The sequence below is a fragment of the Lithobates pipiens genome, unplaced genomic scaffold (assembly GCF_037356315.1).
Source record: "Lithobates pipiens isolate NorthernLeopardFrog02 unplaced genomic scaffold, aLitPip1_a1.2 Scaffold_16, whole genome shotgun sequence".
Taxonomy (NCBI): Eukaryota; Metazoa; Chordata; class Amphibia; order Anura; family Ranidae; genus Lithobates; species Lithobates pipiens.
In genome coordinates, this window is record NW_027507748.1 from 336,530,723 (window position 1) to 336,547,690 (window position 16,968).

The window sequence follows — 16,968 nt, forward strand, 5'->3', positions numbered from 1 at the left end:
CACCTGGCTGCCCCCTCTCCTGTCCACCTGGCTATAGCCTCCCTTCACCTGGCTCCATTCCTCCACCTGTATGCACCCCCCCCTTCCTGTCCACCTGGCTCCATCCTCCCTCCACCTGACTGCAACCCCCCTCTCCTGTCCACCTGGCTCCATCCCTTCACCTGGCTACACCCTCTCCTGTCCACCTGGCTCCATCCCTTCACTTGGCTACACCCCCTCCTGTCCACCTGGCTACACCTCCTCCTGTCCACCTGGCTCCATCCCTCCACCTGCCTACATCCCCCCCTCCTGTCAACCTGGCTCCATCCCTCCACCTGGGTAACCCCCCCATCCACCTGGCTCCATCCTTCCACCTGGGTACACACCCCCTCCTATCTACCTGGCTCCATCCCGCCACCTGAGTACACCCCCCTCCCGTCCACTTGGCTCCATCCCTTCACCTGGCTACACCCCTCCACCTGGCTGCCCCCTCTCCTGTCCACCTGGCTATAGCCTCCCTTCACCTGGCTTCATTCCTCCACTTGGCTGCATCCCCCCTCCTGTCCACCTGGCTCCATCTCCTTACCTGGCTGACCCCCCTTCTGTCCACCTGGCTCCATCCTCCCTCCACCTGACTGCACCCCCCTCTCCTGTCCATCTGGCTCCATCCTTTCACCTGGCTACACCCCCCTCCTGTCCAGCTGGCTCCATCTCTCCACCTGCCTACACCCCCCCCCCCCTCCTGTCCACCTGGCTCCAAACCTCCACCTGGCTCCATCCCTCCACCTGCCTACACCCCCCCCCCCCTGTTCATCTGGCTCCATCCCTCCACCTGGCTACACCCACTTATCCACCTGGCTCCATCCTTACACCTGTCTACACCCCCCATCTACCTGGCTCCATCCCTTCACCTGGCTACACCCCCTCCTGTCCATCTGGCTCCATCCCCCTCCCGTCCATCTGGCTCCATCCCTTCACCTGGCTACACCCCCTCCTGTCTCCATCCCTCCACCTGGCTACACCCCCCTCCTGTCCACCTGGCTCCATCCCTCCACCTGACTCCATCCCTCCACCTGCCTACACCCCCTCCTGTCAACCTGGCTCCATCCCTCCACCTGGGTAAACCCCCCTATCCACCTGGCTCCCTCCTTCTACCTGGCTACACCCCCTCCTATCCACCTGGCTCCATCCCTCTACCCGGTTACATCCTATCCACCTGGCTCCATCCCTCTACCTGGTTACACCCTATCCACCTGGCTCCATCCCGCTACCTGGCTACACCCTATCCACCTGGCTCCATCCCTCTACCTGGCTACACCCCCCTCCTATCTACCTGGCTCTATCCCTCCACCGCTTCACCTGGCTACACCCCCCTTCTGTCCACCTGGCTCTATCCTCCCTCCACTTGGCTGCCTCCCTCTCCTGTCCATCTGGCTATAGCCTCCTTTCACCTGGCTGCACCTCCTCTCCTGTCCACCTGGCTCCATTCCTCCACCTGGCTCCATCCTCCCTCCCCCTGGCTGCCCCCTGTCCTGTCCACCTGGCTTCACCTCCTCTCCTGTCCACCTGGCTCCATTCCTCCACCTGTCTGCATCCCCCCTCCTGTCCACCTGACTGCACCCCCCCTCCAGTCCACCTGGCTCCATCTCCTTACCTGGCTGACCCCCCTTCTGTCCACCTGGCTCCATCCCTTCACCTGGCTACACCCCCTTCTTTCCACCTGGCTCCATCCTCCCTCCACCCGGCTGCCCCCCTCTCCTGTCCAACTGGCTATAGCCTCCCTCCACCTGGCTGCACCTCCTCTCCTGTACACCTGGCTACACCCCCTCCTGTCCACCTTGCTCCATCCTCCCTCCACCTGGCTGCCCCCCTCTCCTGTTCACCTGGCTATAGCCTCCCTCCACTTGGCTTCACCTCCTCTCCTGTCCACCTGGCTCCATTCTTCCACCTGTCTGCACCCCCCTTCCCGTCCACCTGTCTGCACCCCCCTTCCCGTCCACCTGGCTCCATCTCCTTACCTGGCTGACCCCCTCCTGTCCACCTGGCTCCATCCTCCCTCCACCCCACTGCACCCCCCTCTCCTGTCCACCTGGCTCCATCCCTTCACCTGGCTACACTCCTCCTGTCCACCTGGCTCCATCCCTTCACCTGGTTACACCCCTCCTGTCCACCTGGCTCCATCCCCTCACCTGGTTACAACCCCTCCTGTCCACCTGGCTCCATCCCTTCACCTGGTTACACCCCCTCCTGTCCACCTGGCTCCATCCCTCCACCTGGCTACACCCCCTCCTGTCCACCTGGCTCCATCCCTTCACCTGGCTACACCCCCTCCTGTCCACCTGGCTTTAGCCCTCCACCTAGCTCCATCCCTTCACCTGGCTACACCCCCTCCTGTCCACCTGGCTCCATCCCTCCACCTGCCTACATCCCCCCCTTCTGTCAACCTGGCTCCATCCCTCCACCTGGGTAACCCCCCCACCCACCTGGCTCCATCCTTCCACCTGGCTACACACCCCCTCCTATCTACCTGGCTCCATCCCTCCACCTGAGTACACCCCCCCTTCTGTCCACCTGGCTCCATCCTCCCTCCACCTGGCTGCCCTCCTCTCCACCTGGCTATAGCCTCCCTCCACCTGGCTGCACCTCCTCTCCTGTCCACCTGACTCCATTCCTCCACCTGTCTGCACCCCCCCCCCTTCCTGTCCACCTGGCTCCATCCCTCCACCTGGCTTCACCTCCTCTCCTGTCCACCTGGCTCCATTCCTCCACCTGTCTGCACCCCCCTCTCCTGCCCACCTGGCTCCATCCTCCCTCCACCTGGCTACACCCCCTCTCCTATCCACCTGGCTCCATCCCTCCACCAGGAGTTCTGGTGCTAAAATTATTGAATTAATTTCGATTTTTTTTTGGGGGGGGGGGGGGGGGGCACAAGTAGCCGGTCTCGCCTAGGGTGAAAAATAGTCTTGCATCTGCCCTGGCGGTTATACCTATACAAAAGTGTAACCAACTCTACAAGGAAGGATGTCAGCTCTCCCTAACCCTTGAGGTCACCATTAGGCCTCTGGGGCCCTGGGACCTTCCTATACAAGCAAGATAAACAGGTGTACCTAATAAAGTGGCCGGTCAGTGTGTTATCCATTCTGTTCGGCTGCAATCAACAGGGGATCTGCTCACTGATTGGCACAAACTCTGCTCTGTGCGAAAGCTTACCTCCCAACATTTTGAGATGGGAATAAGGGACACCTACTAGCAAACATAGGTAGGCATAGGACACGCCCCATGCCACACCCCCTTAAAGGAGAATTAACAAAAAAAATTCATTAAATCCACAGGGTTTATTTTTTTTTATTTTTTGCCACTACTATTCCTTTTATATTGGTGTTTAAAATTTACAAATGACGCAATTTAGAATTTGGATGAAAGGTTTACCCCCGGGAAACACTTTTTGAAAGATAAAAAGAGCATTTTGTATACAACTATATAGATCAGACCAAAATGAGGTGGGACAGAGGGACATTGCTTCAAATCAGGGGCAGTCCCTTGAAATCGGGGACAGTTGGGAGCTATGTGAAAGGATGTAAACCCTTGCATATACCCAGTGAAGTGAACAGCCTCAGATGATACACAGGCAGGGCAGGACTTAGGGTGGTGGGGGCCCCTGGGCTTGAGTCACTTTCGGGCTCTACCTTCTGTACATTACCGTATTAAGGAAAAAAACTTTTAGGAGGGAAGTTTAACCACTTTCCGACCGCCGTACGTCGACAGAATGGCACGGGCAGGCATATGGGCGTACCTGTATGTCCCTGCCTTCCCGTGGGTGGGGGGCCCGATCGGGCCCCCCCCCCGGTGCCAGCGGCGGTCGGTATCCGTTCAGGAGTGATCCGGGATGAGGGGGCGGCCATTCATTCATGGCCACCCCCTCGCGATCGCTCCTGACGAATGGAAGTGAAGCGTGACATCACTTCCTCTCCTGTAATGTAAACACAGGCAGAGGAAGTGATGTAATCTCTCCTCCGTGTCGGTATTTTTCATTCCGGCACCGAGGAGAGAGGATCGGTGAGTTGCACCAACACTACACAATACAGTAGAACATGCCAGGCACACTCTCACCCCCCCTTCGCCCCCCAATCACCCCTGCACCCCCAGTCACAGTGACACCAATTGCATTTTTAATTTTTTTTGCATTGGTGTCATTTGTGACTGTAATAACTGTTAGGGCAGTTAGGGTTAGCCCCCTTTAGTTCTAGGGTACCCCCCTAACCCCCCAATAAAGGTTTAACCCCGTGATCACCCCCCGTCGCCAGTGTCACTAATGAAGGGTTCACATTGCAGCGGTTTATGAGAACGGATGTGATTTTGCACCGCACTGCAGTGCAAATCACATCCGATCTCTGTGCGATTCGAGTTCAGCCATACAGATAGTATGGCTGAATTCGCATCGCACCCGCCGCAAACTCGCACGGGACCCTTTTTTTGGTCCGCAGCAGAATCGGATCGCATGGGTGTTCACACCATGCGATCCGATTCCTGTCCGAGTTTGCAGATCGCACTGCGATATGCGAACTGATCTGGGGGTGTCATTAACATTTCACTGACACTCCCAGCAGTTCGCATAGGGCAGTGTGATGCGGGAACCTGCCGCGGATTCGTGGCGTTCCCGCATCGCTCCAGTGTGAACCCAGCCTAATAAGCGATCGTTTTTCTGATCGCTGTATTAGTGTCACAGGTGACGCTAGTTAGGCAGGTAGGTATTTAGGTTCGCCGCAGCTTTTTATAGCGCCAGGGACCCCCATATACTACCGCATAAAGCCCCCTGATTGCCCCCTAGTTAACCCTTTCACCAGTGATCACCATATAACTGTTACAGGTGACGCTGGTTGGTTAGTTATTTTTTTATAGTTTCAGGGCAACCGCCATTTATTACCTAATAAAGGTTTAACCCCCTGATCACCCGGCGGGTGATATAAGTTTGAGGGTCAGATAAGGTCTGCGTCGCCCCAGGCAGCGTCAGGTTAGTGCCAGTACCGCTAACACCCACACGCAAAGCATACACCTCCCTTAGTAATATAGTATCTGATCAGATCTATATTAGCGTCGCCAGCAGTTTAGGTTTCCCAAAACGCATTGTTAGCGGGATCAGCCCAGATACCTGCTAGCACCTGCGTTTAGCCCCTCCGCCCAGCCCAGCCCACCCAAGTGCAGTATCGATCGATCGATCACTGTCACTTACAAAACACAACACACATAACTGCAGCGTTCGCAGAGTCAGGCCTGATCCCTGCGATCGCTAACAGTTTTTTTTGTAGCGTTTTGATACAGTCGCTGACAGCCTAGGTGCTTTTTTACCTGTGAGTCTCACTAGTGTACCCCTAAATTTAGGGGTGTCTACTTTCCAAAATGGGGTCATTTGGAGGGGGGTTTGTGCCATCTTGGCATTTTATGGCCTTCAAAACTGTAATAGGTAGTGAGGAGTGAAGTCAAAAATTTACGCCCTTAGAAAGCCTGAAGGCGGTGCTTGGTTTTCGGGGCCCCGTACGCGGCTAGGCTCCCAAAGAGTCCCACATATGTGGTATCCCCGTACTCAGGAGAAGCAGCAGAATTTATTTTGGGGTGTCATTTCACATATGCCCATGGCATGTGTGAGCAATATATCATTTAGTGACAACTTTGTGAAAAAAAAAAAAAAAAAGTTTGTAATATTCCCGCAACTTGTGGCAAAATATAAAATATTCCATGGACTCAACATGCCTCTCAGCAAATAGCTTGGGCTGTCTACTTTCTAAAATGGGGTCATTTGTGGGTGTTTTGTGCCATCTTGGCATTTTATGGCCTTCAAAACTGTGATAGGTAGTGAGGAGTGAAATTACAAATGTATGCCCTTAGAAATCCTGAAGGCGGTGCTTGGTTTTCGGGGGCCCCGTACGCGGCTAGGCTTCCAAAAAGTCGACCACATGTGGTATCCCCGTACTCAGGAGAAGCAGCAGACTGTATTTTGGGGTACAATTCCACATATAACCATGGCATGTGTGAGCAATATATCATTTAGTGACAACTTTGTGTAAAAAAAAACAAAACATTTTTTTTTTTGTCATTATTCAATCGCTTGAGGCAAAAAAATAAAATATTCAATGGGCTCAACATGCCTCTTATCAATTTCCTTAGGGTGTCTACTTTCCAAAATGGGGTCATTTGGGGGGGTTTTGTACTGCCCTGCCATTTTAGCACCTCAAGAAATGAGATAGGCAGTCATAAACTAAAAGCTGCGTAAATTCCAGAAAACGTACCTTAGTTTGTAGATGTGACAACTTTTGCGCAAACCAATAAATATACAGTTATTGACTTTTTTTTTACCAAAGACATGTGGCTGAATACATTTTGGCCTAAATGTATGACTAAAATTGAGTTTATTGGATTTTTCTAATAACAAAAAGTAGAAAATATCATTTTTTTTCAAAATTTGCGGTCTTTTTACATTTATATCGAAAAAAATAAAAATCGCAGAGTCAGTCAAATACCTTTAAAAGAAAGCTCTATTTGTGGGAAAAAAAGGACGCAAATTTTGTTTGGGTACAACATTGCATGACCGCGCAATTACCAGTTAAAACAGCGCAGTGCCAAATTGTAAAAAGACCTCTGGTCATTGACCAGCAAAATGGTCCGGTCTGAAAGTGGTTAAGGAAAAAACTTACATTTAAATGCCCATCAATGCAGCCTTATCCGTGTCCATCTGCAGCCTTGCCCATCCATCTGCGGCCTTGTCCAGTGTCAGTGCAGCCTCGTCAGTGCCATTTTCAGCCTTGTCAGTGTAGCCTTGTCATTTGCAGCCTTGTCATTGCAGTCTTGAAGTTTTAAAATGGCGCCGCTGAGATACAGAGTCCTGTGTATCTCGCCGACTCTCGGGTCCTCTCAGCGGCTGTCGGGTCCTCTCGGCGTCTCTCAGGTCCTCGCAGTCCCGAGCGGGAGTCACGCCCAGTCCCTGTGTTATGTCCATTATATGGCGGGACTGAGTGTCACTGTGAGCGGAGCCAAGCTGAGTACACTCGGCTATATATCTCGACAGGCCCCCTATTGAGCCCAGTCAAGCCCAATGGTAAGTCCAGCCCTGTACACAGGGATGAAACAAATCCTCCTACATAAGTTTTATATGCATATCTGCTGTCTTTGGCTTTCTATACTGTTTAGAAAGTGCAGATCACGTTAGAATTTTCACTTCCTCATTCAGCACTGTGAGCGAAGTCTTGGATTACACTAAGAGACAGCTGATTGGAGGAAAGGCACACCACATCTAGTGTGTACCTAGGCCAGTGTTTCTCAAATCCAGTCCTCAGGCCCCCCCAACAGGTCATGTTTTCAGGATTTCCCTCAGATGAAACGGCTGTGGTAATTGCTAAGGCAGTGAAACTGATCAAATCACCTGTGAAAAATAATGGAAAACCTGAAAACATGACCTGTTGGGGGGGCCTGAGGACTGGATTTGAGAAACACTGACCTAGGCTAAGGCCCCTTTCACAAGAGTGATCCAATCAAGTACCATTTTTCAGGCGGACCTGATCAGACCCTCCAGTCTCTTCTGTGGAGTGGCAGATGTCAGTGGACACACACCGCCATTTGATCCTGTCCACCAAAAACAGACTGATGAGGAACCTATTCCGCATCCATAATTGTGCAGTGGAAGAAAAATGATAAATGGTTTTCAAAATTGTTTACAAATAATTCTCTGAAAAGTGTGACGTGCATTTGTATTCAGCCTCCTTTACTCTGATACCCCTAACTAAAATCTAGTGGAACTAATTGCCTTCAGAAGTCACTTAATTAGTAAATAGAGTCCATCTGTGTGTAATTTAATCTCAGTATAAATACAACTGGTCTGTAGAGCCCTCAGAGGTTTTTTAGAGAACCTTAGTGAACAAACAGCATCATAAAGGCCAAGGAATACACCAGATAGGTCAGGGATAAAGTTGTGGAGAAGTAAAGCAGGTATATCCTAAACTTTAAACATCTCACGGAGCACTGGTCAATCCATCATCTGAAAATGGAAATAGTATGGCACAACTGCAAAACTGCCAATACATGGACGTCCACCTAAACTGGCAGGCTGGGCAAGGAGAGCATTAATCATAGAAGCAGCTAAAAGACCCATGATAACTTTGAGATCCACAGCTCAGGTGGGAGAATCTGTGCTCAAGACAAATATTAGTCGTGCGCTCCACAAATCTGGCCTTTTATGGAAGAAAGCCATAAGAAGTCCCATTTGCAGTTTGCAAGAAGCCATGTGGGGGACATAGCAAACATGTGGAAGAAGGTGCTCTGTACAGAAGAGACCAAAATTGACCTAAAAGCAAAATGCTAACGCTGCACATCACCCTGAACACACCATGAAACGTGGTGTCCTCCCTATCCATGCGCCTGGCCCCATGAATTCCTAGGGCAGGGATAGGCGGTGTGTTTTGAAGCACCTGATTGGAGTCAGAGGCTCTAAAATGCTTCAAAATTGGGTGGGCTCGGGGCTCCAGCCACTGTCTCTGTCCTCATTGGATAGATTGATAGCAGCAGGAGCCATTGGTTCCCGCTGAAGTCAATCAAATCTAGTGACACAGGGGGCAGGGCCGAGTCCTGCTGTCTTTGTGAATAGAAGCAGTAGCGGGACCAGGGAGCGTGCCCACATGGGTACCTACATGGAAAGCAGCTCTCCGTGGGGGTTCCCAATGAGGAGGAGCCCGAAGCTGTGGCGGGTCACCCCAAAAGAGGAGGTTCGGGGCAAAACCCTTGCACAGAGCTGGTACGTATGTTTGTTATTTTTATAAAAAAGAATCTGTTCCTTTTTACCCCTTCCCTGCATTTTTTTTAACTGACAATTGCGCAGTCATGCAACGCTGTTCCCAAATAAAATTTGTAATTCTTTCCCCACAAATAGAGCTTTTTTAGATGGAATTTGATCACTTCTACGGTTTTTATTTTTTGTGCTATAAACAGTAAAAAACCGACAGTTTTTTGGTAAAAAAAAATCCCAATAAACGTATTGATTTGCGCAAAATTTAAAGCATCTAAAAACCATGGGATATTTTTATGCAATTTTTATTTATTTATTCTTATTAGTAATAGCAGCAGTCAGCGACTTTTATAGCGGGACTGTGAAATTGGGGTGGATAAATCAGACGCTAACTGACACTTTTTTGGAGGCAAATTCTAAAAATTTTGTTTGGGTATAGCGTTAAATAACATAAATATCTAATACATCAATATATAAAGTGCTCATGCTCCGTCATATTGCACTCAGTCCTCAATGAGGGTTTTAACCTAAACAGCAACAGTCCATATATATGAAAATAAAGTGCATGTGCTCCGTGACTTTCAATTAATCCTCAATTAGTGTTTAAACTGTCCTATTCTAGCTCTGCAATACTTCCTGGTACCTCTCTCGTCAGCCGGTCGTCCCATAAACCTGCATATGATAAAGGCGGATCTCTGCAGGCTATTGTTATCATTTTTAAGCCCCTAAGGTGAGGGTACGCCCAGTGGGGGTTGTGTGTGCACAACGCATGAAGACACAATTATCACGTTTGGTGTCATTATGAATTCTTGCTGCTTAGTTTAAACACTCATCGATGATTAATTGAAAGTCATGGAGCATGAGCACTTTATTTTCATATATATGGACTGTTGCTGTTTAGTTTAACTACTTAAAGTGGTTGTAAACCCTTACAAACCACTTTGACCTACAGGTAAGCCTAGATTAAGGCTTATCTGTAGGTCCAAGAAATATCTCCTAAACCTATACGGTTTAGGAGATATTGGCCCGAAGACAGGCACCGCTGTCTACGGCGCATGCGCCGTAGACAGCGGCGCGCAGGCGCACTGAGCGCGGCATTTCCAACAATGGAGCTGCCGCGTGTGTCGGCTCCCGTGCACATGCGCGGGAGTGACGTCATCGCGGCTCCGCTGAATGACAACGGCGGAGCTGCAAGACCCCACCGAAAAGATGGATGCGCCGGACTACAGGGGACAGCGGTGACATCGCTGGCTCCTGTGTCAGGTAAGTGACACATAATGGGCTACTATGCGATGCATAGTAGTCCATTATGCTTTGCCTTTGCAGGGAATGAAAGAGGAAGTAAACCCATCAGGGTTTACTTCCTCTTTAACGACCGCGCAATAGCCGAATGGCAGCTATAGCGCAGCTCGATATCTCTGGGAGGGCGTACATTGACGTCCTCCCAGAATCACGCTCCCGCGCACCCCATGGGGCTCGCACCCAGGAATATCTGTGACAGCTGAGTCTGCAGGACCTGATGGATCATGGTAAGTGGCCACTGACAGTGGGCGTTTACCATGTGATCGCTCTGTCAAATGACAGATGGAACATCTGTAAACAAACCGGCGTCATGTCCAGTTCCTCTCTCCCCTCTCTGTACCGGTCGGTACAGAGAGGGGAAAGAGCAGATGCTGCTGCAGCGTTGTGGGCTGGATGTGTAGTGCCCACAGCGCTGATTTGTGCCCACTCCATCCATCTATGCTCAGCCAGCCATCCATACTCAGCAATACTCATCCATGCTCAGCCATCCATTCCATAATAAGCAAAACTTATCCATCCATACTCAGCAGGCCACCCGTACTCAGCAATACTCATCCATCCATCCATACTTAGCAATACTCATCCATGCTCAGCCATCCCATCCACCCCATCCGTACTCAGCCACCTCATCTGTACCCAGCCATCCTATCTGTACCAGGCCATACTCATTCATGCTCAGTCATCCCACCCAAAGCTCATCCATGCCACATCAGTTCTCATCCATGCCACTAGAGTGCCTCACACAAGTGTAATAGGTAGTCAAATTAGATTTGACATTTATGTATTGTATAAATGGACAACTTTGTAAAAAACAAAACAAAAAAAATGCGTTTTCATTTTCTTTACACATTTTCCAGAAACTTGTAGAAAAAAAAAAATGACATGTTCAAAAGACTCATTATGCCTCATAGATTATACGTTGGGTTGTTTTCTTTCCAAAATGGGGTAATTTTTGGGGTATTTCCATTGTCCTGGTGCTCCAGGGCCTTCAAAAGTGTAATGCCGCATACACACGATCGGATTATCCAGCGGACTACAATTCCGCCCATGTGTGGGCTCCAGCGGACTTAGAAAGAAGTCTTGACTCAAAATTGTCCACTGGACTCGGCAGTCCAGCGCACAATCCGTCTGTGTGCTAGTCCGCTGGACTTTTGAAATGAACAGACTTGCCCACACACGGAGTAAAGTCCGTTCATTTTGAACGTGGCTCCAGGTAGACGGAACTAGCGAAGGAAGTTAATGTCACCACCTCCATTGGCAAGATTGACACCTCGCGATCCCCGTCACCTGGTATGGATCTAAAGAGGAACCCCTACGCCGAAAAAACAGCATGGGGAACCCCCCAAAGTCCATACCAGACCCTTATCTGAGCATGCAGCCCAGCTGGTCAGGAAAGGTGGTGGGGACGAGCAAGGTGTCGATCTCCCTGAGCAAGGGGACAGGGCTCGTGAGGTGTCAATCTCGCTGATTGAGGTGGCGACATTGACTTCCTTCGCTAGTTCCGTCTACATGGAGCCACGTTCAAAATGAACGGACTTTACTCCATGTGTGGGCAAGTTCGTTCATTTCAAAAGTCCAGTCGTGTATGGGCAGGTCCGTCCATTCGGAAAGTCCGGTGGCCCTCCGCTGCAAAGTCCAGCGGGTTGTCTGCCGCACTAAGTCCGCCGAACAGTCTGATCATGTGTACGTGGCATTAGAGGTAGTCAAAAAATGATATATGTAATTTATGCTCCAAGAACGCCTAATGGCGCTCCAAGCATGCTGGGCCTCTGTATGTGCCATGCTGTGTAAAAGTCTCACACGTGGTATCGCCGTACTCAGGAGGAATAGTAGAATGTGTTTTGGGGTGTAATTTGTGCTATGCATATGCTGTGTGTGAAAAATAACTTGCTAATTTAACAGTTTTGTGAAAAAAAAAAAAATCTTGATTTTGCAAGGAATTGTGGGAAAAAAATTACAACTACAACTGATTTCCAAAAAGGGATCATTTGGGGGGTATTTCTTTCCTGGCTTGTCAGGGTCTCAAGAAATGAGATGGGCCGTCTACTTCAGGTGTGATCAATTGCCAGAGATTGGCACCATAGATTGTGGACTCTATAACTTTCACAGAGACCAAATAATATACAATTTGGGTTATTTTTACCAAAGATATGTAGCAGTATAAATTTTGGCCAAAATTTATGAAGAAAAATTACTAATTTGCTAACTTTTATAAAGGAAACTAAGACAAATGCATTGTTGTACAGAATTTTCGGTCCTTTTTTCTTTTATAGCGCAAAAACTAAAAAACCCAGAGGTGATTAAATAGCATCAAAAGAAAGCTCTATTTGTGTGAAAAAGGACAAAAATGTCATATAGGTACAGTGTTGCATGACTGAATAATTGTCAACAAAATGTGAGAGCACCAAAAGCTGAAAATTGGTCTGGTTAGGAAGGGGGTTTAAGTGCCCAGTGGTCAAGTGGTTTGAGATACTTTTAATGAAAACACAAATACAGTGCCTTCCCTGATCTCCCTCTGGGAATCACATAAATGCATGATTTGGGGGAAATTTATTGCCCTTGCCATGGAAACCAAGAGACAACACCAAGGGACCATTAACGCTCTCCTTAGCACAATCAAATCCCTGGAGATATCCCACAAACTGACATAGGCACAATCTACTCTACAGGACTTGGTACATGCCCGCTTCCTTCTTTTAGAGGTTGACAAGAGCATCAAAAGACAATACCTTCTTGGCCAGGGGATTTTTTATTTTTTTTCCAATTTAAATTTATTTATTTATCCAATAAAAAAAAAAAAGTAAAGAATACATTTATTCGCAGAGGATTTTTTTTACGAACGAGGCAATAAGTGCAACCACCTTCTGGCATGCACGATCCAAAATTCTAAAATCTCCTCCACAATTCACCACATACGTAACCCTGGGGGAACTCTTCTGGCCAAGAATGAAGACAGCCAGGAAATTTGAGAACTTTTATTCAAAACTTTACAACCTACAGTCCAACCTGAGCCAATAACCCCCCCAACAGACACTAGACCTCGAAAGCCACATATCAGCAATTGAACTGGAGTCGGCCATTAAACAAATGAAAACGGGCAGGAGCCCAGGCCCAGATGGCCTCACCCTCCAGTACTACAAATCTTTTGCTGATATCCTCTCTCCCAATCTTTTAGTTACCTTTAATGCCTTATCAGACCCCCAGGTTAGCACACACAGAATGCTAGCAGCCCACATTGCCATGATACCCAAGGAATGCAAGGACCTGCATTAGTGGCTAATTATAGACTGACATCACTTTTAAACGTGGACATTAAAATATATGCGAAGATCCTAGCCAATAGATTACTCCCTCTAATGCCCGGCCTCATCTCTCTGGACCAGGTGGGTTTTGTTCCCGGAAGAAAGGCCAGGGACAACACTATCCGCACATGAAATCTGCATCCCTGGCTCACGACTTCCAAAACACAAGGATTTCTTCTCTCGCTAGCCGCTACTAAGGCGTTCAACAGGGTGTCTTGGGATTAGATGCGTGAGGTCCTCCGAGCCAATGGGCCGCATGCTGTTGTACATAATGGCCTTGTATTCCGGCCCTTCTGCAGCAGTGAAGGTCAATGGACACCTGTTGGACGCCTTCCCTATCAGCAATGGAACACGCCAGGGATGCCCACTTGCGCCCTTGATTTATATACTCACTTTGGAACCCTTCCTTAGCAGACAGAGACAACCCAAACATCCAAGGGATAGCCGTGAAGGGGAGAGAGTTTAAGGTCGCATCTTTCGCTGACGACATTCTACTCTCTTTAAAAGCACTTCACATTTCCCTACCGAACCTCCTCAAGGATATAGACTCCTGTGAAGATATCAAACCTAAAGATCAACCATACGAAACCGCATGCCTTGAATATCACCCTCCCTCCTCAGGAAATAGCTCATTGCCAAGAGTCCTTCCCTTTCTGTTGGGATAAGGACACAATTACCTACCTGGGCATCCTTCTATCAGACCTCTACCTTTCAAATCATCACGCTGCCCTCCTCAAGACCCAAAAGCACCTTAAAGCGGAGGTCCACCCTAAAATGGACCTTCCGCTCATCGGATTCCTCCCCCCCTCCGGCACCACAATTGGCACCTTTCAGGGGGGAGGGGGGTGCAGTTACCTGGATAATCCAGGTAACTGCACACACTTCCAGGCTAGCTCTCTGCGGAAAGGGGCGTACATTACGCCCCTTTCCGCAAGTGCCCCGCTGCCTGCTGGGAAACACACAGATCCCAAAGGCAGCGGGGACCGTCCTCATTGCGCAGCGCGGCTCGCGCATGCGCAGTAGGGAACCGGGAAATGAAGCCGAAAGGCTCCATTTCCTGATTCCCATACCCAAGATGGCGGCGGCAGCACTCGAGTGTCGATCTAGAGATCGGCTTCGGGTGCCGACATCGCGGGCGTGCTGGACAGGTAAGTGTCACTATTTTAAAAGTCAGCAGCTGCAGTATTTGTAGCTGCTGACTTTAAAAAAAAAAAAAAAACGCGGAGTCCCGGCGGACTCCCGCTTTAAAGACTGGATGGGTCTGAACGTATCATGGTTTGGATGTGCAGCCCTGCTTAAGATGATAATTTTACCATGTCTACTGTATCTAATGCAGGCAGTCCCTATATCCCTACCAACTAGCTTCTTTACAACATACCGTAGGGCTTGTTCCGCCTTCCTTTGGAGAGACCCCCCTCCCTGCATCAAGTACTCCCGCCTCACATTGCCCAAATCTAGGGGGGGTATTGGACTCCCGGATTTGTATAAATATTACACTGCCTGCCATCTCACAAGGATCGCAGACTGGAATATCCATGCCTTTAAAAAGTTGTGGGTATTTCTGGAGGGAGCTTCCTCATCTGGACCCTTGCATCTCCTCCATTGGCTACCCCCAAAAAATTGGCCACAATCTCTCTCGACTCACCCGCTCATTTACCCCTCCCTTATGGCTTGCAGCAAAGCAACACCTGGTGGGACTCTGGCCCCCTATTCCGGGCCCACTAACCACATTAAGAGGGAACCCTGATTTCCCCCCAGGTGACTCTGACAGCTTCTTGCAACAGGAATGGCCTTTTGAGGATGTACTAGCCCTCCAGTTTTACTCCAATGGGAAACCCATATCCTTAGAACGATTACTAAGACGACCTCATTTTCTTTTTGGACCTATAGACAACTCCAACACTTCCTTGCAACCCATGACTCTCAAACGAACTGGTCGAGACAGCTTACGCCCTTTGTATCCCTCTGCCACCGCAAAATACCACAGAGACACTTAATCTCTCTCCTGTACACACTTCTTTTGGAAATGTCGACTAGTCCGGCGGACTTTCCGAACGGGCTACTTGCCCACACACGGCACTTTTTCAGCGGACTAATACGGTGTACTAAGTCCGCCGTACTTTTGAAATGAACGGACTCGCCCACACACGCGGAGGAAAGTCCGCTCATTTTGAGCGCGTCTCAAGGTAGGCGGGGCCCGCGAAGGAGACGTCGCTGGCCCCGCCACCTGGTATGGACTTAAAGGGGAACCCCAACGCCAAAGAAAATCGGCGTGGGGTCCCCCCAGGTCCACATCAGACCCTTGTCCAAGCACGCTACCCGGCCGGCCAGGAAAAGGGGCGAGCGCCCCCCCCCCCTCCTGAGCCGTACCAGGCCGCGTGCCCTCAACATGGGGGGGTGCCTTGGGGAAGGGGAGGCCGCGTGGCCCCCCACCCCAAAGCACCTTGTCCCCATGTTGATGAGGACAAGGGCCTCTTCCCGACAACCCTGGCCGTTGGTTGTCACGGGCGGGGGGCTTATCGGAATCTGTGAGCCCCCTTTAATAAGGGGGCCCCCGGATCCCAGGCCCCCCCATGTGAATGAGTATGGGGTACAATGTACCCCTACCCATTCACCTGTAAAAAAAAAAAAAAAACAACACAAGGGTTAAAATAGTTTATTGCACAGCTTCGGGGGTCTTCCGTCTTCGGGGCTCTTCTCGCCGGACTCCTCCGCTATCTTCTTCTAGCTCTTTTACAGGCGGTGGCCACTGTTGTCGCCGCCTTCTGTTCTTCTCTTCAGATGTTGCCTCGTCGCATCCTCCGCTCACAATGGCACGGACGCGACGCGCGGCAACTTATATAGGGACATCACCGGATGATGTCCCTGCCTATTATGATGTCACAGTCCCAGCATCCTCTGGGACTGTGACACCATAATGGGCGGGGAAATCATCCGGTGATGTCCCTATATAAGTCGCCGCGCGTCGCGTCCGTGCTATTGTGAGCGGAGGATGCGACGAGGCAACATCTGAAGAGAAGAACAGAAGGCGGCGACAGAAGACCGGGCCACCGCCTGTAAAAGAGCTAGAAGAAGGTGCGGTGGCCCGGCAAGAAGAACCGAAGAGGGGGACGAGACCCCCAAAGTCGGAAGAAGAGGGCGGCGGTGAGGAAGAAAGCCGGGCTCCTCCGCTAGCAAAAGAGCTAGAAGAAGATAGCGGAGGAGTCCGGCAAGAAGACCACCGGAGTTGTGTAATAAACTATTTTAACCCTTGTGTGTTGTTTTTTTTAAACTTTTGTTCACAGGTGAATGGGTAGGGGTACATTGTACCCCATACTCATTCACATAGGGTGGGGGGCCGGTATCCGGGGGCTCCCTTATTAAAGGGAGCTCCTGGATTCCGATAAGCCACCCGCCCGCAGACCCCGACAACCAACGGCCAGGGTTGTCGGGAAGAGGCCCTTGTCCTCATCAACATGGGGACAAGGTGCTTTGGGGTGGGGGGGCCGCGCGGCCCCCCCTTCCCCAAGGCACCCTCCCATGTTGAGGGCACGTGGCCTGGTACGGCTCAGGAGGGGGGGGGGGGGGCGCTCGCTCGTCCCCCCCTTTTCCTGGCCGGCCGGGTAGCGTGCTCTG